The sequence below is a fragment of the Mauremys mutica genome, chromosome 7, assembly GCF_020497125.1.
Source record: "Mauremys mutica isolate MM-2020 ecotype Southern chromosome 7, ASM2049712v1, whole genome shotgun sequence".
Lineage (NCBI taxonomy): Eukaryota > Metazoa > Chordata > Testudines > Geoemydidae > Mauremys > Mauremys mutica.
Genome location: NC_059078.1, coordinates 76972218 through 76994551, shown reverse-complemented (window position 1 = coordinate 76994551; position 22334 = coordinate 76972218). Strand labels below are relative to the sequence as shown.

Genomic DNA, 22334 nt, shown 5'->3' with positions numbered 1-22334 from the left:
GTTAAGATATGAGAAAACTCAAATCTTGTAATATCAATGTTTCCATAACTGAACCAAGGCTACCGATAACAACCTTTGTATTTGGGACTCTGTTGAGAGGGATGGGGACTTGTAAAAGGGCTGGTGAAAAAAGAGTAGCAGAAATGTCACACTTTATAATCACAGCTGAATTATATCAATCACTGAGGTGCAGTTGTCAATCTTTTAAGCTGCTACTTTGCAAGACAGCATTTCAGAATTATTTTTGTTATGAAAATTCCATGAGAGTTCATTTTAAGCAGTTAGATTTATGCCAAGACAAATGGAAGCTATTAGTCCTTTAGACTAGCATAAATGGCAGAAGCTACGGTAATTGTTCTTTAAATAAAGTACAGTCTCCACATAGAATTTAATCTTTTAAACTAAAAAAGATGGCAAATCCTGGAATACCCACACATAAAAAAATCACATTTCTGCTGCAGATACATGGGGTAATGTCATATCTCCAAAGTATTTGCCAGTAATGATAACTACACAGAAAACAATCCCTTATTTTGACCATTCCCTGCTGATTGGTAGAATTCAGAATAGACCAAACTTTAATATTGCTCTAGCGTATAGTTATACCTCACCAACTATCTCACTGATATTTTGTTACTCCTATTAAAGGAAAACTGTGAAAATAAGTCACATATCAAATACAGCCCTTAACAAACTACTATCGAAGTCAATAGGAAATCCATATGCTGATATGACTATACAATTTATTCTTGTCTATTAAAGCTATATTTACCTCTGTTATTAATCCAGTCAGTGTGTTAAATTGAAAGAATTTTAAGCTCCTGTTTTCTAATCTGTATCACAAATTGGAACTAGGCGGTCATGCCTAATGGTCAGAGCAGAGACAGTCATGCCTAGTGGTCAAAGCTGGATTCAGCAGCCAGGAATAAGTACCACAGGTCAGCGCTGGAGTTAGGAACCAGCTATTGGGAACCACTCAGAGGAGCAAAACTGGATTGGACAGGAGCAAGACTTGGAACAGGGCTGGAGCAAGGCTAGCAGCAGGACAAGTAGAGGAAAGATCACAGCTGTAAGCATGTACATTGAGCATCAAAAGATAAGTTGTTGTTGTTGGGCCCTTGAGCAATCTTGCCTGATTGACCACTCTGGCTATCAATCAGAGTGGTCAATCAAGCACAGCTGCTGTATCTCAGCTCTGCTCATAGGCTGCCCTGTGACTGGACAGGCACAGGTTCAAGTATTAATTCCTGACAATGTGTTATGCCCCTATTTTACTTCTACTTTCATTGTGTTTGGAAGGTAACACTTGAGGCCAATTTTATGCTCATAGACATTTTGCCTTTCTTGTTCTAATGAACATGGCTTGTAAGGGTTTCCAGTACAGCATGGGAATGGAAACTTTTTAAAAAAAAGAGGTTTCATATTAGGATTTGTAAAACATCTGCTGCTCTTGCAAACCTAGATTTTGGGTCTAAAGTAGTTGACAGTATAGCTCTAATTATTGCCTAATATGGACCCAATCCTGAAAACACTTTGCATGAGTTGCTTTCAATAAGACTACTCATGCAAGTAAAGTTACTTATGTGCAGAAGTTTCAGAGTGGTAACCGTGTTAATCTGTATCAGCAAAAACAATGAGGAGTCCTTGTGGCACCTTCAAGACTAACAAATTTATTTGGGCATAAGCTTTCGTGGGCTAAAACCCACTTCATCAGATGCATGGAGTGGAACATACAGTAGGGAGGTATAAATACACAGCATATGAAAAGATGAAAGTTGCCTTACCAAGTCGGGGGTCAGTACTGTATGTTCCACTCCATTCATCTGATGAAGTGGGTTCTAGCCCATGAAAGCTTATGCCCAAATAAATTTATTAGCCTCGAAGGTGCCACAAGGACTCCTCCTTGGTTTTTTTATGTGCATAAGTATGCTCACGACATAGTCCTACACAATCATGTGAACTTTTAAGTTGAGCAAAAAAGTTGCAATATGGAGTTATTAATGACCCCCTCAAAAAAAAATTAGGGACATTTCAACTTATTCTATATTTCATTCAGTGGTTGGGCCAAAGTCTCAGAATGAGACTGAACATAGCATAGCATGCAAAGCAAATTTATTTCCCAGTAGTAGGCAGACAAAACATTAATATAATTAATGACCGTACGATAAGTACCGTGTGCTATGCACACTTATGGTATAAAAAGTTTGCAGGAATTATAAAACTTGCACATTTCTATTACTTACCGAACCATTTGCTTCTTCCTTTCTCCCCAGCACAAAGTGTCCTTTTCCTCAAGCCTTTCTGTGCATACAATAATGAATATGACTTTGGTTTAGATGGTACTTTTCCTATTCAATGCATCTTACAAAGACACTTCGCAGGTTACTAAATGAATTTGTTAATGGTAGAGCAGTTACCATGCGGACAGTTATTATGAACTCAACTAAGCTAAGCAAATAATTTTCAGCTAATAATTTATTTAACAAATTTTACCTCTTTCTGTTTGTGAATTGTCTGTGGACACCTCACAATTCTCAGGCTCACTAGGTACTTGGCATTACTTTACTTTACTGAAGCATTTCTGTGATTAATTCTTGGCCTATATCTCATCTTAAAGCAGGTCATTACAAATATGTGATACTCCAAGTTCAAATTCTGCTGGTTAGTATTGACTGGACAGATAGGCCACATGGCACATTTCTGTTTTCCAGTTGATGACTCAAATATGCAAGGTCCAAGGAGCAGTCTAACCCCAGTTCAGCAAAGCACTCAAGCATAGGTTTGAGCATATGAGCAGTCCCACTGATGCTAATGGGACTATTATGCATTCTCACATTCTGAAAGTGCTTCGTTGCTTTGCTGGATCAGAGGACTGTGTGCTCAGTACTTTGCAGGATTGAGCCCTAAATGAGTATAAGTCTTAGAATGTTGTTTCTAGTTTAAATGCTCATACGTTCAAAATTTGCTGCCTGTGCATATTCTCCAAACTTGTTCACAGTTTCCCTCTGCTAACACTGTTCAAGAGAATATTTGCAAGACACTAACAAAAGGGGCATGAACAAAGTTAAAGCAATTCATGTAAATACTTGATCAAATAATTATGATTTTATTTTGGCAGCTCTGAAGCAAATACATATCCTTGGAAATTAGAATCTGTTTTATTGAGGGAGAACATTGGCTCATAAACCAAGACCATTGCTTACTCTTTTTGATTTTCACTTGAACATTCACCAGTGATTTGCAGAAGGGTCTTTCTCCGCCTCTTCATCCTCCCAGCCCAACTCTGACTATACTTCAGCATTTGCACTGTACGAGACTATGTCCAGGTGTGTGATTAGATCCTACATCATTTGATCCAGAAGTGAGAGTCCTGTTAAGTGTATCGTAACTAAGATATACTGATAATATGATGATTGTGACACTACAACTGTTTGGCTTGATCAACAAACTTCTCTAGCAAATACATAGCCTGCTGTGGAACAGTTTGTGTGTGGAAGAGGTTGTGAATTCTAAGATACACTGTACAATAGGCAGTCTAAATAAACAGCAATAAGCATGTAAATAAAAACAAGATTCTAAACAATCAGGCAGTAACAACAGAGTCTAACAATAGAGTCTATGAGCTAGTATTGCCTACTACCTTAGTATTTAAATTAAGAATTGTACTTTGAAGTTTAAACGGTGACTAATTAATCCTATGAGTCAACCTGGAATTACAACCTGGTTCCAGCAAAGAGGCACATGAATGGTCTTTGCATGTTCAGAAGTGCATGCTACATTACTGAGCACACTTCAAGAAACCTTGTTAAAAGACATGAACAAGAGGGAAAGATGCAAGAGGTTAATGGGAGTATTTTAACCTGAAACCAATAGTTAAGTGAAACTATCTTCCCTTTAGTGATGTACGTACAATATCATTTATATTAGTTTTCCCTGGGGTATAATATAGCTGTTCATACGGGAATTTTGTGGAACTTAGAGGCTTGTAACTCCTCTCTTAAAATGTATCAGAGACAGAGCTCTAGTCATAAAACCTTACAGGATATTTATGTGAGATCTCCTACTAGGTTTACTTTCATGAACTGCACAAAAGAAGAAAGGTTAATGTACTTTAGATATTTCATTCTAAAGAGAGTTTGAACATTTCTAAAGATGGTGGCAGGTAAACCCAGTTTACCTATGACAATGACAAGTCTACACTGGGGAGGAAAGAACATATTGAAACTTCAACTTCACATCATATTACAGATCTCCCAGATACATAGAACTACCCAGTCAGGATATGTCTACACTGCAGCTGGGAGTCCCAGCCCAGATAGACAGACACAGGCTAGCTCTGTTCAAGCTAGCAGGGCTGCCCAGAGGTGGGGACAAGTGGGACAATTTGCCCCAGACCCCGGGCCCCACAGGGGCCCCCATGAGAATATAGTATTCTATAATATTGCAACTTTTTTTTTATGGAAGGGGCCCCGAAAGTGCTTTGCCCCAAACCCCCTGAATCCTCTGGGCAGCCCTGCAAGCTAATGTGCTAATAATAGCAGTGTGGACGTGCAGCACAGATGGCAGCACAGGTTAGCCACCTGAGCTCAGACCCAGGGGGTTGGGTGGGCTTGTATTCAGATAGCTAGCTTGTGCCATCACCCATGCCGCAACATCCACAATACTCTTTTTTGTATGGTAGCTCAAGCAGATCTAGCATATATCTGTCTACCCACACTGGGAGATACCCTCAGGGTATGTCTACACTGCAATAAAACACCCACGAGTGGCCTCTTCAGCTGACTTAGGTTCACAGGGGTAGGGATATGGGGCTATAAAATAGCAAAGTAGCTCATTGGTCTGGAGCCTGGATTCGGGGACATACCCTCAGTGGCCTGCTCAAGATAATGCCACTCCCACGGCCGGCTCCAGGCACCAGCGAAGAAAGCAGGTGCTTGGGGTGGCCAATGGAAAGGGGCGGCATGTCCAGGTCTTCGGTGGCAATTTGGCAGCGGGTACCTCAGTCCCTCTCGGAGCGAAGGACTTGCCACCAAAGAATGAAGTGACGCGGTAGAGCTGCCGCCGAAGTGCTGCTGATCATGGCTTTATCTTTTTCTTTTTTTTTCCCCCCACTTCGCCGCGTGGGGCAGCAAAAAAGTTGGAGCTGGCCCTGGTCACTCCCACTCCACAATCTGGCTGCCTTGCAGCTCCAATAAAGCCATTTCAGTTCTCAGAATTAAATGATGCTGCACCATTAATGGCTGAGAACTGCAGAGACTGGTCTGAGAATCTCAAGGGCCTATGGGAGTCTTTAAAAACATTATTTCTGAGGTTAGCATACAAGGGAGAGGTCTTAGTTTTCCACCTGTTCTGGTTACAGACTGGAAGAATATCCTTCAAGTGGCATCACAGGCTTCTCGATAACACAAATATTCAAGCAAGATGTCGAAGATTTCACATGTAGGGCAAATCGGGAAAATGTCAGACCTTTATTTCAAACTTGAAAATCATTGTACAAGTTAATATATACAGGCAGACTAACTATTCACTTCTTTCAACAGCATTTAACCTCACCCAGAACTGGTAGAGACTGAATACAACACAAAATAATCTAGCCCACAAAGTAGGAAGGTAACCCGATTATGAGGTCATGTCCTTGGTCTTTGGGTATTATAGCACAATTTCAGCATAATTACTAGGCCTCAGAAGGTATTTTACTAGTATGCTTAAAAATATCAGCCGCTAACTATGGTGTACGTAGCACACACTAAAATGGGATAGCTGCTGACAAACTATTAATGAAGTTTTATAACCAAGTCTATACTGCATTGCCCAACCCTCAATGAAATATCACAGTAAAAGATTTTAAAGATAAGGACAGTCTCATCAGAGGTACTAAGAACTTTGCCTCTAGTATGGTAGTGATTCTGGAGATCTTCACATAGGTCCTATGAAAAATATCTATCTTTATCAAGTTTTCTCTGTTTACTTACATTGTTGGAAATCAATTTTTTAAAGTGTTGCTTTATGTATACCTTTTGGGCCTGATTCTAATGTAAGCGATGAGGACCTACATTGACTGAGATCAGCTACAATAGTGTAAAAGTAATGTGAAGCAAACAGCATACAGAAATCTGCTGAGAGCACAAGGACACTACATTTTCCCCAAAATGGGGTATGAAAAAATTTCTAACACTTCATTTTCTATGGTGTTTCAAATCCCAAAGAGCTTAAAAAGCCAGCACACACTCAAACTCTCATCTGCTTTTGCTCTGACACTTATCTTCCAAATGACAGAGGATCATAGTATAACAGATCATGCTTCAGCATAACCCATCCAGGTATATATAAGCACCCTTTTTCCTGGCATGAATTGAAATATTTGTGCAAAGTATCCTTTCAATGGACTATATGCTTTTAATGCCTAATAAGGGCCTTGTGCATCAAATACCCAGCACAGTGATAGAATTACAAACTAAGAATAGTTCGGAATAAACGCCACTCTGCACACAGTATCTGCCGTTGGACCAGAAGCTTGGTCTCCTGCATTAACACACTATAATGTATCTCTCCGCATACCAGCTATGTACATAAGGGAGACAATTCTTACATCAGCAGCAATTCCAAGTCAGTAAAACTGAATCAGTGCCACTGTTTAACCAATCTCAGGAAGGTATTTGCATTTAAGCATGTACAACTTAATTTTTATATCATTATTACCTAACAGAAAAGAGCACTTACTGAAATAATCAAGGATCTGCTTGGCAATGAATACAAGTTACAAGGGATATTTGTTGGCATCTCTATATTTGGTTTCTGTAATATTCACTGTATGAACAAAATGTACATAGTTCACTTATTCCAATTCTACTCAGTAGAAGTAATGGCTATTTAGAAAACTGAATTCTCACCACCTTTGATCAGTTCCTCAGAATTATCTCCAGCAGTTGATCACCAGCCTCTTTCATCAGGAACAAAGAATAATCACCCTAGCCCTACTCCACCCCTAGACACTTAAAGCTTAACCTCCTAAAAGTGAGATCCTGAGAGAATAGAAAAGAATCCACAAAATCTTAAATTACATCTCTGGAGTAGGAATCAATTTCTCTCTTGGACTAGAAGACTAAGAACCAATACTACAGGATGTAAACTGGAAATTATTAATCTGTTGCATGGAAAACTCTCCTCAAAAACATGGTCAGAGGCTGGTAACACACCATGGGCCTGATTCTCCTCTCATCCCACTGTTAATAAGGAGTTTAAAAAAAAATCTATTGGGAAAGTGGGGAGAGGAGGAATCATAGCCTGCGGGGACACGCTCAGTGCTTCTTAACTGTTGAATGGTGTTTAGATACCATGAGGGTGGGAGCATTAGAATCAGCAGGTGTTCTGCATACTTACCATGACAATGAAGGGTTCCTCCATTTCAAATTCTCGAATTTTGCTCTCCTGGGTACAGACAGTAATAAGCAATAACAGATGTACAGTGTTTATGCAAACAGTGTCAGGACTGCATCCTCACTAAAAGTATAAAAACACTGAAAAACTCACTGGATTAGTCACTAGAATGTATATTACCAACTTTTTTTATATATACTACTGAAGCCAAAGTCACTTGGTAATTTAAAAGGCTCCTAATGAAATGAATGCAGCCTCAGTCATAGTCTCCTCTTCAATTAAATTTAAAAAAAAAAAGCATAATCTAGTATAGGCATAATTTAGTTCCAGTAAGCAATCTTTGTTGAAAGTAATTCTGTGAATTATGAACCTAAGGAGAACAAAATAAGCTCTTATCCTAGCTCAAGTAAAAGGTGCCTTGCAACTTCTCTGGACCTACCACATGACATCCTCTAACTCTTCTCTGTGCCAATATCTATTTACATTATACAGCCAGTTTCTGTGGCCAGTCTCCGGCATGCATCATCCTTTGGCTTCAACAGAAATCATGCCTGGGCAGCTGAGGGTCCCTAAGGGTTTATTCATTTCACATTGATGTTAATCCCATATGCAAGTCCATCAGGAGGAAAACTGTACAATATATTCATGGTTTATAAAATCAGAATATTTTCCTTAAATAAAAGCGATTGCAAGGTGCAGTCTTGAGAAATCAGAGGAAGAGGAGGCATCATTATGATTCCTCAATATCGTCCTTTTATAGTTTTCACTCCTACATTTGGATCCACACAGACACATAGAACATGGACACAGGGGTCTGCATACCCTGATTGAATTACAGGGTCAGGGCCTGTCATAAACAGATAGTTAAGGGTTAAGGTCTCTTTTACCTGTAAAGGGTTAACAAGCTCAGTAACCTGACGGACACCTGACCAGAGGACCAATCAAGGGACAAGATAATTTCAAATCTCTGTGGAGGGAAGTCTTTCTCTGTGTTCTTTGTTTAGGGGTTGTTCTCTCTTTGGATCTAAGAGGGACCAGACGTAATTCCAGGCTCTCTAGGTTTCCTGAAGTATTCTCTTCTATTCAGTATAGTGAGTATTAGAAAGGCGGACTAGTCTTCTAATTAATTTCTGTATTTGCAAATGTGTGTTTGCTGGAACCCTATTTTATTTTATTTTTTGGTTGCTGTATTTGTCCTGATGCTAGCTTTCTAGTTTCATAAGTTATACCCTGTAACATTTCCATCCTGGTGTTACAGAGATAGTGTACTTTCTTTCTTTTTCTTTTAATAAAATCCTTTTCTTTTTAGAACCTGATTAATTTCTTCCCTTGTTTGGATTTTCAGGGGAAGGGGTGGGGGGAAAAGTGAATCCCTCTTTGTTTTGATTCAAGGAGTTTGAATCAAGGTGATCTCTCCCAACGACTAGGGGAGGGGGGAGGAGGGGGGGAATGGTTTATTTCCCTTTGTGTTAAAATCCAAGGAAGTTGGGTTCTGTGTTCCCCAGGGAAAGTTTGGGGGAACAGGGAGTGTGCTAGACACTGGAATTTCTAGCTGGTGGCAGCTTTACCAGATCTAAACTAGGATTTAAGTTTAGAGGAGTCCATGCAGGTCCCCATCTTGTGGATGCTAAAGTTCAAAGTGGGGAATAAACCTATGACATGGTAGGCAGTGGTGGGATGTTTTAAGAACCAGGGATTGTTTTTTTTTCTAACAAGGCTTGTTAGAAAGGACCCCCACTGAGAGAGCATTAGCAGTTGCCAGAGACAAGTTACAAAACCAGTTTTTCTGGTTCTCTGTCAGCGAACAACCAGCAAAAGACATTTGCAAATGAAAAGTTTTGTTTTCTTTTTATTCAGTCGGGAATAGAAAGGTTAGGACTGTAAACCAAACAGCCTGAGCTAAAGCAACACAGTCAATTCACTGACTGCAGGGGTGTGTGGCCCGCACCAGAAGGCACACAAACATGAGTAACAGCGAAACAGTTGACAAACTCGAACTGGCTAGGCTGCAAGCAGCAGAAAAAGACAAAGAACATCAAAGACAGATGGAACTAATTAAAGCAGAAATGGCCAGGGAAGAAGCTGCCCACAAGAGAGAGATGGAGAAGCAAGAGGCCAAACACAGGAGACAACTAGAGATAAAAGACAAAGAGCTGGAATTAGAAAAGGCTAAGCAGAATGTTCCAGCCAACCCTAACAATCCTTCTCAAGGCACTGTTCCCCATCCCAGGAAATTTCCCACCTACAAGGCAGGTGATGACACTGAGGCCTTCTTGGAAAATTTTGAAAGGACCTGCCATGGGTACAGCATCCCTGAAGACCAGTACATGATAGAGCTGAGGCCACAGCTCAGTGGACCCTTAGCAGAGGTGGCAGCTGAAATGCCTAAGGAAAACATGAACGATTATAAACTGTTTCAATCAAAGGCCAGAATCAGGATGGGGCTAACACCTGAGCATGCCCGTCGGCGGTTCAGAGCCCTAAAGTGGAAACCAGATGGGTCATTCCCCAGACACGCCTACTACATTAGAAAGAATTGGGATGCATGGATGTCAGGACTAAAAATTCAATCTCTAGAAGACCTGGCCCACCTGATGCAAATGGAGCAGTTCTTAGATGGTGTTCCTGAGGAAATAGAACAGTACATCCTAGATGGAAAGCCCAAAGATGTAACAGAGGCAGGGGAGATTGGAGGCAAATGGGCGGAAATAGCAAAAAAGAAAAAAGCTACTATCAAGGGGAGTGAATATAACAAGGGGCAAGCTGACAATAAACTCTACCACCGGGGGCCACCCAAGACCCCAGCTACAACCCAATGAAAGCCGCAGACTACCTACAGTCCCACCTCACCAGTCTCCAGCAAACCACCTCGGCCCACTGACCCGTCAGCTGGGCAATGTTTTAAATGTAATGAACTGGGACATATAAAGGCCAATTGCCCCAAGAACCCCAATCGAGTACAGTCCATTACACCATCATCACGCCAAGGATCCCCAGGCCCAAATATCTCTCAAATACCCCCAGAGAGCAGGAAAACCTTGAGAGTGGGCGGAAAGAAGGTTACCGCGTGGAGAGACACCGGGGCACATGTGTCAGTTATCCACCAGTCCTTAGTGGACCCAAAACTCATCAACCCAGAGGTCCAAATCACAATTTCTCCATTCATATCAAAATCTGTAACCTTACCTACAGCTGAATTGCCTGTCCAGTACAAGGGCTGGTCAGGAAGATGGACTTTTGCTGTCTATGACAATTATTCCATCCCCATGCTACTGGGGGAAGACTTGGCCAACCATGTGAAGCTGGCCAAGAGGGGGGGGAGTGATCACCCGCAGCCAGGCCAAACAAGCTTCCACTCCCAGCCCTGTTCCTGAGCCGTCCACCAGGGCCCTGTCTGTGTTACCAGAGACCCAGACAGAGGTGGTGGAACCGGATCCCATGCCACCTACTGAAACCGCCATAGTGCATCCAGCCCCAGAACCGGAACTGGAAGAGCAACCAGCGGCAGAACCATTGCCAGCACTGATGCCAGTGCTTCCAAACCTGTTTCCAACCTCATCGCCACAGGGCGCCAGCAGGCCTGAAATGGCAGAAGCAGCAGACAACCCTACCCAAGAGGCTCAACCAGAGCCTGAAATATCACCTAGTACACCAGCGGAGAGCGGTTCACAGTCAACGGAAACAACCTCATCACCTACATCGCTTCCAGAGGGACCAAGCCCAAGTCCACAGTCTATGGAGGAACTAGTGTCTCCAGCCTCAAGGGAACAGTTCTAGACTGAGCAGGAAGCAGATGACAGCCTTAAGAAAGCTTGGGTGGCGGCACGGAGCAACCCACCACCTCTCAGCTCTTCTAACTGATCCCGGTTTGTTGTAGAACAAGGACTTTTATATAAGGAGATTCTTTCTGGTGGACACCAGGAAGGCTGGCATCCTCAAAAACAGTTGGTAGTTCCAACTAAGTACCGGGAAAAGCTCTTAAGCTTGGCCCATGATCATCCCAGTGGTCATTCTGGGGTGAACAGAACCAAAGACAGGTTGGGGAAGTCCTTCCACTGGGAGGGGATGGGCAAGGATGTTGCCAATTATGTCCGGTCTTGTGAGGTATGCCAAAAGGTAGGAAAGCCCCAAGACCAGGTCAAGGACCCTCTCCAGCCACTCCCCATAATTGAGGTCCCATTTCAGCGAGTAGCTGTGGATATTATGGGTCCTTTCCCAAAGAAGACCCCCAGAGGAAAACAATACATACTGACTTTTGTGGACTTTGCTACCAGATGGCCGGAAGCAGTAGCTCTAAGCAACACCAGGGCTAAAACTGTGTGCCAGGCCTTAACTGACATTTTTGCCAGGGTAGGTTGGCCCTCCGACATTCTTACAGATTCGGGAACAAATTTCCTCTCAGGGGCCATGAAAGACCTGTGGGAAGCTCATGGGGTGAATCACTTGGTTGCCACCCCGTACCACCACCAAACCAATGGCCTGGTGGAGAGGTTTAATGGAACTTTGGGGGCCATGATACGTAAATTCGTGAATGAACACTCCAATAATTGGGATCTAGTGTTGCAGCAGTTGCTGTTTGCCTACAGGGCTGTACCACATCCCAGTCTAGGGTTCTCACCATTCGAGCTTGTGTATGGCCATGAGGTTAAGGGGCCATTACAGCTGGTGAAGCAGCAATGGGAGGGGTTTACGCCTTCTCCAGGAACTAACATTCTGGACTTTGTAAGCAACCTACAAAGCACCCTCCGCCATTCTTTAGCCCTGGCTAAAGAAAACCTAAAGGATGCTCAAGCAGAGCAAAAGGCCTGGTATGATAGACATACCAGAGAGCGTTCCTTCAAGGTAGGAGACCAGGTTATGGTCTTGAAGGCGCAACAGGCCCATAAGATGGAAGCGTCATGGGAAGGACCATTCACGGTCCAGGAGCGCCTGGGAGCTGTTAACTACCTCATAGCATTTCCTAATTCCTCCTTAAAGCCTAAAGTGTACCATGTTAACTCTCTAAAGCCCTTTTATTCCAGAGAATTACAGATTTGTCAGTTTACAGCCCAGGGAGGAGATGACGCTCTGTGGCCTGAAGGTGTCTACTACGAAGGGAAAAGTGATGATGGCGTGGAAGGGGTGAACCTCTCCACAACCCTGGAACGTCTACAGCGGCAGCAGATCAAGGAACTGTGCACTCACTTCACCCCCTTGTTCTCAGCCACCCCAGGACGGACTGAACGAGCATACCACTCCATTGACACAGGTAATGCTCACCCAATTAGAATACCACCCTACTGGGTGTCACCTCGTGCCCAAGTTGCTATTGAACGGGAGATCCAAAACATGCTAGAGATGGGTATCATCCGCTCCTCTACCAGTGCATGGGCATCTCCAGTGGTTCTAGTTCCCAAACCAAATGGGGAAATACGCTTTTGCATGGACTACCGTAAGCTAAATGCTGTAACTCGCCCCGACAACTATCCAATGCCACGCACCAATGAGCTATTGGAGAAACTGGGACATGCCCAGTTCATCTCTACAATAGATTTAACCAAGGGGTACTGGCAAGTACCACTAGATAAACCCACTAAAGAAAAGTCAGCCTTCATCACCCATGCAAGGGTGTATGAATTTAATGTGCTTCCGTTCGGACTGCGAAATGCACCCGCCACCTTCCAAAGGCTGGTAGATGGTCTACTAGCAGGATTGGGAGAATGTGCAGTTGCCTACCTCGATGATGTGGCCATTTTTTCTGATTCATGGCCCGAACACCTAGAACACCTGGAAACGGTCTTTGAGCGCATCAGGCAGGCAGGACTAACTGTTAAGGCCAAAAAGTGTCAAATAGGCCAAAACAGAGTGACTTACCTAGGGCACCAGGTGGGTCGAGGAACCATAAACCCCCTACAGGCCAAGGTGGAGGCTATCCAAAAGTGGCCTGTCCCAAGGTCAAAGAAACAGGTCCAATCCTTCTTAGGCTTGGCCGGATATTACAGGCGATTTGTACCACACTACAGCCAAATCGCTGCCCCACTAACTGATCTAACCAGAAAAACACAGCCAAATGCAGTTAAGTGGACTGATGAGTGTCAGAAAGCCTTTACCCAGCTTAAGGCGACACTCATGTCTGACCCTGTGCTAAGGGCCCCGGACTTTGACAAACCTTTCCTAGTAACCACCGATGCATTTGAGCGTGGTGTAGGAGCAGTTCTAATGCAGGAAGGACCAGATCACAACTTCCATCCTGTCGTATTTCTCAGCAAAAAACTGTCTGAGAGGGAAAGCCACTGGACCATCAGTGAAAAAGAATGCTACGCCATTGTGTACGCCCTGGAAAAGCTACGCCCATACGTTTGGAGACGGCGGTTCCAGCTACAAACTGACCATGCTGTGCTAAAGTGGCTCCATACTGCCAAGGGAAACAACAAAAAACTTCTTCAACGGAGTTTAGCTCTCCAAAATTTTAATTTTGAAATTCAACACATTTCAGGAGCTTCCAACAAAGTAGCTGATGCACTCTCTCGTGAAAGTTTCCCAGAATCAAATGGTTAAAAAGTGTTCTTAAAATGTTAAAAATCTTGTTGGTTACATAATTAGTAGTATATGTAACGGTGCATGTGTTTTATTAATCTGTTTATTTTTAAAGTTCTAGGAATAAATCACCGCCAGTGTGGTTCCCCTACTGTCTGCAATTTGGGGGGCGTGTCATAAACAGACAGTTAAGGGTTAAGGTCTCTTTTACCTGTAAAGGGTTAACAAGCTCAGTAACCTGACGGACACCTGACCAGAGGACCAATCAAGGGACAAGATAATTTCAAATCTCTGTGGAGGGAAGTCTTTCTCTGTGTTCTTTGTTTGGAGGTTGTTCTCTCTTTGGATCTAAGAGGGGCCAGACGTAATTCCAGGCTCTCTAGGTTTCCTGAAGTATTCTCTTCTATTCAGTATAGTGAGTATTAGAAAGGCGGACTAGTCTAATTAATTTCTGTATTTGCAAATGTGTGTTTGCTGGAACCCTATTTTATTTTATTTTTTGGTTGCTGTATTTGTCCTGATGCTAGCTCTCTAGTTTCATAAGTTATACCCTGTAACATTTCCATCCTGGTGTTACAGAGATAGTGTACTTTCTTTCTTTCTTTCTTTTAATAAAATCCTTTTTCTTTTTAGAACCTGATTAATTTCTTCCCTTGTTTGGATTTTCAGGGGACGGGGAGGGGGAAAAGTGAATCCCTCTTTGTTTTGATTCAAGGAGTTTGAATCAAGGTGATCTCTCCCAACGACTAGGGGAGGGGGGAGGAGGTGGGGGAATGGTTTATTTCCCTTTGTGTTAATATCCAAGGAAGTTGGGTTCTGTGTTCCCCAGGGAAAGTTTGGGGGAACAGGGAGTGTGCTAGACACTGGAATTTCTAGCTGGTGGCAGCTTTACCAGATCTAAACTAGGATTTAAGTTTAGAGGAGTCCATGCAGGTCCCCATCTTGTGGATGCTAAAGTTCAAAGTGGGGAATAAACCTATGACAGGGCCTATGTTTGTTCCATGCATAATTTGATACTAGAAGGAGGAGTACTCCTCTTCAACAGAGATATTGGAAAGAATTACTAATTCTTACTGAAATTTAACATGGCAAAAAAAAGCCCAAATGCCAAAATTAAAATCAGATTCTCAGTGCTTCTATAACTCTCTGTTTCTGTTCGGGGACTCTGCAATATCAAAAGCAAGTTCTGCAAAATTATAATTTACTTAAATTAACTTCAAACACACACTTTTACATAAGAGACAGATTCTGAAATAAAAAAGGATTTTTTTCAAGTATTTTTTTGCCCTCTATCTATAATATCCTCTTCAAAGTCTGAAGTGAATTCTTTGTCCCTGTTTTGTCCTTTTTGCAGTCTTGAGAATATTGATTTTATCATCGCTTTGTGAATGGATCTGAAATTACCAAGGCTATTTTTTGTTGAATAACTTCAACTTATATAGCCTCCCATCCGCCAGTCCATACTTGCACAGGCATGCTGTCTGTCTGTTGTATTTGCTTCGCTCTGGCAATTACTGCTGCAAGGCCAGGAGGGGGAGGTTCAAAACATTGTGTTCTATGAGAGCTGCATAAAAGAATCCTATCTTTTGTTGTTTTGTTTTTATCCAAAGAGAATTTTCCCTGGGAATAATTTTGATGTTCTAAAAACATTGGGCCTGATTCAGATACCCTTCCTTATGCTGAGTAACGCCTTATCCTAGGAGTAGCACCCAATGGGAGCTATAGAGGTGGCACCTGCGGGCAGGGGCAGCACGCAGAGCCCCCTGGCCGCCCCTTCACTTAGGAGCTGGAGGGACATGCTGCTACTTCCCAGGAGCCACATGGCCTTCCTCTGTCCGGAGCACGCACCCCGAACCTCCTCCCATGCCCCAACCCCTTGCCCGAGCCCAGAGCTCCCTCCTGCACCCCAAACCCCTCATCCCCAGCCCCACCCCAGAGCCTGCACCCCCAACCTGAGCCCTCACCCCTCCTGCACCCCAAGTCCCTGCCCCATGAAAATGAGTGAGTGAGTGAAGGTGGGGGAGAGTGAGCAACGGAGGGAGAGAGGAGTGAGTGAGCATGGAGCGGGGCCTCGGGGAGGGGCGGGACATGGAGCAGGGCAAGGGTGTTCAGTTTTCTGCAGTTAGAAAGTTGGCAGCTCTAAGTGGGACCTCTAACCACTGAGGATGGGTTGGAGATTAAAAATAATCTAGGCATGGCCCAACACCTCAACAAATACTTTGCCTCAGTTTTTAATAACTCTAATGAAGAGTTTAGAGGAAGTGGCAGGGTAGCTAATGGGAATGGGTAGAAATTACCACATCTGAGGGAAAAGTCAAACTCAAACAGTTCAATGCAGGGGTTCTCAAACTGGGGGTTGGGACCCCTCAGGGGGTCTCAAGGTTATTGCATGGGGGCAGGGCCAGTGCAACCTTGCGCCATCCCCCCAGCTAACCCCGCCCACCGCCCCCCCCCGTGGCAGCTAACCACGCCCACCCACCCCTCCCACCCGAGGAGCGCCCCCCCCCGCAGCAGCTAACCCCACCCGCCGTGGCAGCTAACCCACCCCCCCACCCAGGGAGCCCCGCCTCGCAGCAGTTACCGCCCCCTAGTTTGCCTAAATGGTTGCACCGGCCCTGCTTGGGGGGGGGCATGAGCTGACAGCCTCCACTCCATACCCCGCTTCGACTCCAGCATTTATAATGGTGCTAAATATATTAAAAACTGTTTTTAATTTATAAGGAGGGGTTGCACTCAGAGGCTTGCTTTATGAAAGGGGCCACCAGTAAAACAGTTTGAGAACCACTGGTTTCATGGGTCTAAATCAGAAGGGCCCAGACAATCTCCATCCAAGAATATTAAAGGAACTAGCACATGAAATTGCAAGCCCAATAGTAAGAATTTTTAATGATTCTGTAAACTCGAGGATCATTCCTTATGACTGGAGAATTACTAATATAATTCCTATTTTTAAGAAAGGGTAAAAAGATGATCTGGGAAACTACAGGCCTGTTTGTTTGAGACCGCAACTGTATGCAAGATCTTGCAACAAATTTTGAAAGAAAGTAGTTAAGGACATGGAGGTGAAGCGTAATTGGGATAAAATACAACATGGTTTTACAAAAGGTAGATCATGCCAGTCCAACCTGATCTCCTTCTTTGAGAAGATAACTGACTTTTTTGACAAAAGAAATTCAGTAGATCTAATCTACCTGGATTTCAGAAAGGCATTGATACAGTTCCACAAGGGAAATTATTAGTTACATTGGAGAAGATGGGAATTAATATGAGAATTGAAAGGTGAATAAGGAACTGGGTAAAGGGAACACTATAGTGGGTCATACTGAAAGATAAACTGTCAGGCTGCAGGGAGGTTACTAATGGAGTTCTTCAAGGATCGGTCTTGAGACCAATCTTATTTAACATTTGTATTACTGATCTTGGCACAAATAGTGGGAAAGTGCTAATAGCATTTGTGAACTAGAGTGCCTTGTGATAAAGGAGGATATTGATATAATAGGCATCACAGAAACCTGGTGGACTGAGAGCAATCAATGGGACACTATCATTCTGGGGTACAAAATATATCGGAAGGACAGAACAGGTCGTGCAGGGGGAGGAGTGGCACTATATGTGAAAGAAAATGTAGATTCAAATGAAGTAAAAATCTTAAGCGAATCCACATGTTCCATAGAATCGCTACGGATAGAAATTTCATGCTCTAATAAAAATATAACATTAGGGATCTATTATCGACCACCTGACCAGGACAGTAATAGTGATGATGAAATGCTAAGGGAAATTAGAGAGGCTATCAAAATTAAGAACCCAATAATAGTGGGGGATTTCAATTATCCCCATATTGACTGGGAACATTTCACTTCAGGACGAAATGCAGAGATAAAATTTCTCGATACTTTAAATGACTGCTTCATGGAGCAGCTGGTACGGGAACCCACAAGGGGAGAGGCAACTCTAGATTTAATCTTGAGTGGAGCGTAGGAGCTGGTCCAAGAGGTAACTATAGCAGGACCGCTTGGAAATAGTGACCATAATACAATAGCATTCAACATCCCTGTGGTGGGAAGAACACCTCAACAGCCCAACACTGTGGCATTTAATTTCAAAAGGGGGAACTATACAAAAATGAGGGGGTTAGTTAAACAAAAGTTAAAAGGTACAGTGACTAAAGTGAAATCCCTGCAAGTTGCATGGGCCCTTTTTAAAGACACCATAAGAGAGGCCCAACTTCAATGTATACCCCAAATTAAGAAACACAGTAAAAGAACTAAAAAAGAGCCACCATGGCTTAACAACCATGTAAAAGAAGCAGTGAGAGATAAAAAGACTTCCTTTAAAAAGTGGAAGTCAAATCCTAGTGAGGCAAATAGAAAGGAGCACAAACACTGCCAACTTAAGTGCAAGAGTGTAATAAGAAAAGCCAAAGAGGAGTTTGAAGAACGGCTAGCCAAAAACTCCAAAGGTAATAACAAAATGTTTTTTAAGTACATCAGAAGAAGGAAGCCTGCTAAACAACCAGTGGGGCCCCTTGACGATCGAAATACAAAAGGAGCGCTTAAAGACGATAAAGTCATTGCGGAGAAACTAAATGGATTCTTTGCTTCAGTCTTCACGGCTGAGGATGTTAGGGAGATTCCCAAACCTGAGCTGGCTTTTGTAGGTGACAAATCTGAGGAACTGTCACAGATTGAAGTGTCACTAGAGGAGGTTTTGGAATTAATTGATAAATTCAACATTAACAAATCACCGGGACCCGATGGCATTCACCCAAGAGTTCTGAAAGAACTCAAATGTGAAGTTGCGGAACTATTAACTAAGGTTTGTAACCTGTCCTTTAAATCGGCTTCGGTACCCAATGACTGAAAGTTAGCTAATGTAACGCCAATATTTAAAAAGGGCTCTAGAGGTGATCCCGGCAATTACAGACCGGTAAGTCTAATGTCGGTACCCGGCAAATTAGTTGAAACAATAGTTAAGAATAAAATTGTCAGACACACAGAAAAACATAAACTGTTGAGCAATAGTCAACATGGTTTCTGTAAAGGGAAATCGTGTCTTGCTAATCTATTAGAGTTCTTTGAAGGGGTCAACAAACATGTGGACAAGGGGGATCCGGTGGACATAGTGTACTTAGATTTCCAGAAAGCCTTTGACAAGGTCCCTCACCAAAGGCTCTTACGTAAATTAAGCTGTCATGGGATAAAAGGGAAGGTCCTTTCATGGACTGAGAACTGGTTAAAAGACAGGGAACAAAGGGTAGGAATTAATGGTAAATTCTCAGAATGGAGAGGAGTAACTAGTGGTGTTCCCCAAGGGTCAGTCCTAGGACCAATCCTATTAAATTTATTCATAAATGATCTGGAGAAAGGGGTAAACAGTGAGGTGGCAAAGTTTGCAGATGATACTAAACTACTCAAGATAGTTAAGACCAAAGCAGATTGTGAAGAACTTCAAAAAGATCTCACAAAACTAAGTGATTGGGCAACAAAATGGCAAATGAAATTTAATGTGGATAAATGTAAAGTAATGCACATTGGAAAAAATAACCCCAACTATACATACAATATGATGGGGGCTAATTTAGCTACAACGGGTCAGGAAAAAGATCTTGGAGTCATCGTGGACAGTTCTCTGAAGATGTCCACGCAGTGTGCAGAGGCGGTCAAAAAAGTAAACAGGATGTTAGGAATCATTAAAAAGGGGATAGAGAATAAGATTGAGAATATATTATTGCCCTTATATAAATCCATGGTACACCCACCTCTCAAATACTGTGTACAGATGTGGCCTCCTCACCTCAAAAAAGATTTCTAGCACTAGAAAAGGTTCAGAAAAGGGCAACTAAAATGATTAGGGGTTTGGAGAGGGTCCCATACGAGGAAAGATTAAAGAGGCTAGGACTCGTCAGCTTGGAAAAGAGATGACTAAGGGGGGATATGATAGAGGTATATAAAATCATGAGTGATGTTGAGAAAGTGGATAAGGAAAAGTTATTTACTTATTCCCATAATACAAGAACTAGGAGTCACCAAATGAAATTAATAGGCAGCAGGTTTAAAACCAATAAAAGGAAGTTCTTCTTCATGCAGTGCACAGTCAACTTGTGGAACTCCTTACCTGAGGATGTTGTGAAGGCTAGGACTATAACAATGTTTAAAAGGGAACTGGATAAATTCATGGTGGCTAAGTCCATAAATGGCTATTAGCCAGGATGGGTAAGAATGGTGTCCCTAGCCTCTGTTCATCAGAGGATGGAGATGGATGGCAGGAGAGAGATCACTTGATCATTGCCTGTTAGGTTCACTCCTTCTGGGGCACCTGGCATTGGCCACTGTCGGTAGACAGATACTGGGCTAGATGGACCTTTGCTCTGACCCAGTATGGCCGTTCTTATGTTCTTATGATACACAAAGTTGGGAGGTATTGACAATATGGAGGACTGGAATATTATATAAGATGATATGGATGACCTTGCAAACTGGAGTGATGGAAATGGGATGAAATGTAATAGTGCAAAGTGTAAGGTCATGCATTCAGGGACAAAAGAAGAATTTTTGCTATAAGCTGGGGATATATCAGTTGGAAGTAACAGAGGAGGAGAAAGACATGGGTATATTGGTTGATCACAGGATGATGTGAGCAGTCAATATGATGCGGCCTTGAAAAAGGCTAATGCAGTCCTAGGATGCATCAGGCAACATATTTCCAGTAGAGACAGGGAAATATTAGTATCATTATACCAGGCACTGGTGAGATCTCATCCGGAATAGTGTGTGTAATACTGATCTCCGATGTTTAAAAAAGATTAATTCAAACTGGAACATGTGCAGAGAAGAGCTACTGGGATGGTCCAAGGAATGGAAAAACTACCTTATGAGAGGCGACTTAAAGAGCTTGGCTTGTTTAGCCATATCAAACGAAGGCTGGGGGGAGATATAATTGCTCTCTAGAAATACATCAGAGGGATAAATACCAGAGAGCAGAGAAGTTAGAAGTTACACGCTAATGTGGACACAAGAACAAATGGAAATAAACTGGCCATCAACAAATTTAGACTTGAAATTAAATGAAGATTCCTAACCATCAGAGGAGTGAAGTTCTGGAACAGCCTTCCAAGGGGAGCAGAGGGGGTCAAACTGTCTTCAAGACTGAACTTTGTAAGTTTATGGAGGTGATTGTATGCTGAGACTGCCTACAATGGCATGTAGCTGATCTGCAACTGCTAGCAGCAAATATCTCCAATGGCTGGTGATGGGACACTAAATGGGGAAAGCTCTGAGTTACTGCAGAGAATTCTTTCCCAGGTGTCTAGCTAGTAGGTCTTGCCCACATGCTCAGGGTCTAACTGATCACCATATTTGGGGTGAGGAAGAGATTTTCCACCAGGTCAGATGGGCAGAGACCCTGGAGAGTTTTCTTGTTTCTCTGCAGCATGGGGCAGAAGTCACTTGCAGGTTTAAACTAGTGTAAATCATGGATTTGCTGTAACTTGAAGTCTTTAAATCATGATTTGAGAACTTCAGTAACTCAGCCAGATGATAGGGGTCTATTAAAGGAGGTTATGTGGCCTACAATGTGCAAGAGGTCAAACTAGATGATCATGATGGTCCCTTCTGACCATAAAATCTATGAATCTATGAGTCTAATTTCAATAGAACACATCCCAGATTAAAGTACTACTCAACATCAGAAAGGACATCAGAATCTGGCCCATCAACAGCATCCTTCTATACAATAAATGTTTTCAACTAAAAATAAATGAATAAATCACACACCATATTGAGCAATCGCTGTCAAGTAGAAAAGCTCCCTTACTTTGACCAATCTTTCCACAGATAACTGCGTCTTTTACCAACTGATAAAAGACCAACAGCCACAACAAATGAAAGTTGTAACCTAAATCTCCTGATACATTACAAACCAAATCTTTCTCACCTCACACACACAATCCTGTTGAGGTCAGTGGGAAATTTTGCATAACTAAAGGTATGAAGGATATAGCTTTATGTGGCAACACAGAAAGGTAAATTAATTCACTGCTCTTCACTATAGAGAGGTGGTAGTGGATGTATCAGGGGGGTTTTCCCAGTAGTTACTTCAAATGCAACATGTAAAAGTAATTTTTATTACATTTACGTTTATTCACATACAGTATGAGACATTGCAGTTATTTTCCAATTTAAAATATAGAGAAATTCTGTAGTATGTCAATCACTGCACTGTTGCAAATCAAACATTGACTTTTTAGTGGCAATCGCAGCAGGTAATTTTCTAATTACGTATGTAGTGAGTCTGACATCTATTTCAAACTATCACTAGTTACTAAAACTAAATTAGTAAGCCCACTGTTTTATGAAACAGCATATCACTCTGCCACAGACAGCTGGCTTCCATTAATTCCTCCCTTCTTATGATGATGCATTCTGCATGGATGTAGATGT

At 42.5% G+C, this 22334-nt stretch overlaps 1 protein-coding gene across 10 annotated transcripts in view; it reads right to left on the bottom strand.

The window, feature by feature from the left end:
• The window catches only part of GRID1 (glutamate ionotropic receptor delta type subunit 1), an 845000-nt gene that overhangs the window by 779887 nt on the left and 42779 nt on the right, over positions 1-22334 (bottom strand). The window contains exon 1 of one of the 10 annotated variants that reach the window (XM_045025241.1): positions 773-860. The exons of the other annotated variants lie outside the window; for them this stretch is intronic. The gene's annotated coding sequence lies outside the window, so the exon portion shown is untranslated. Of the gene's footprint in view, positions 1-772; positions 861-22334 lie in introns of those variants that run through there. 10 annotated transcript variants of the gene reach the window in all.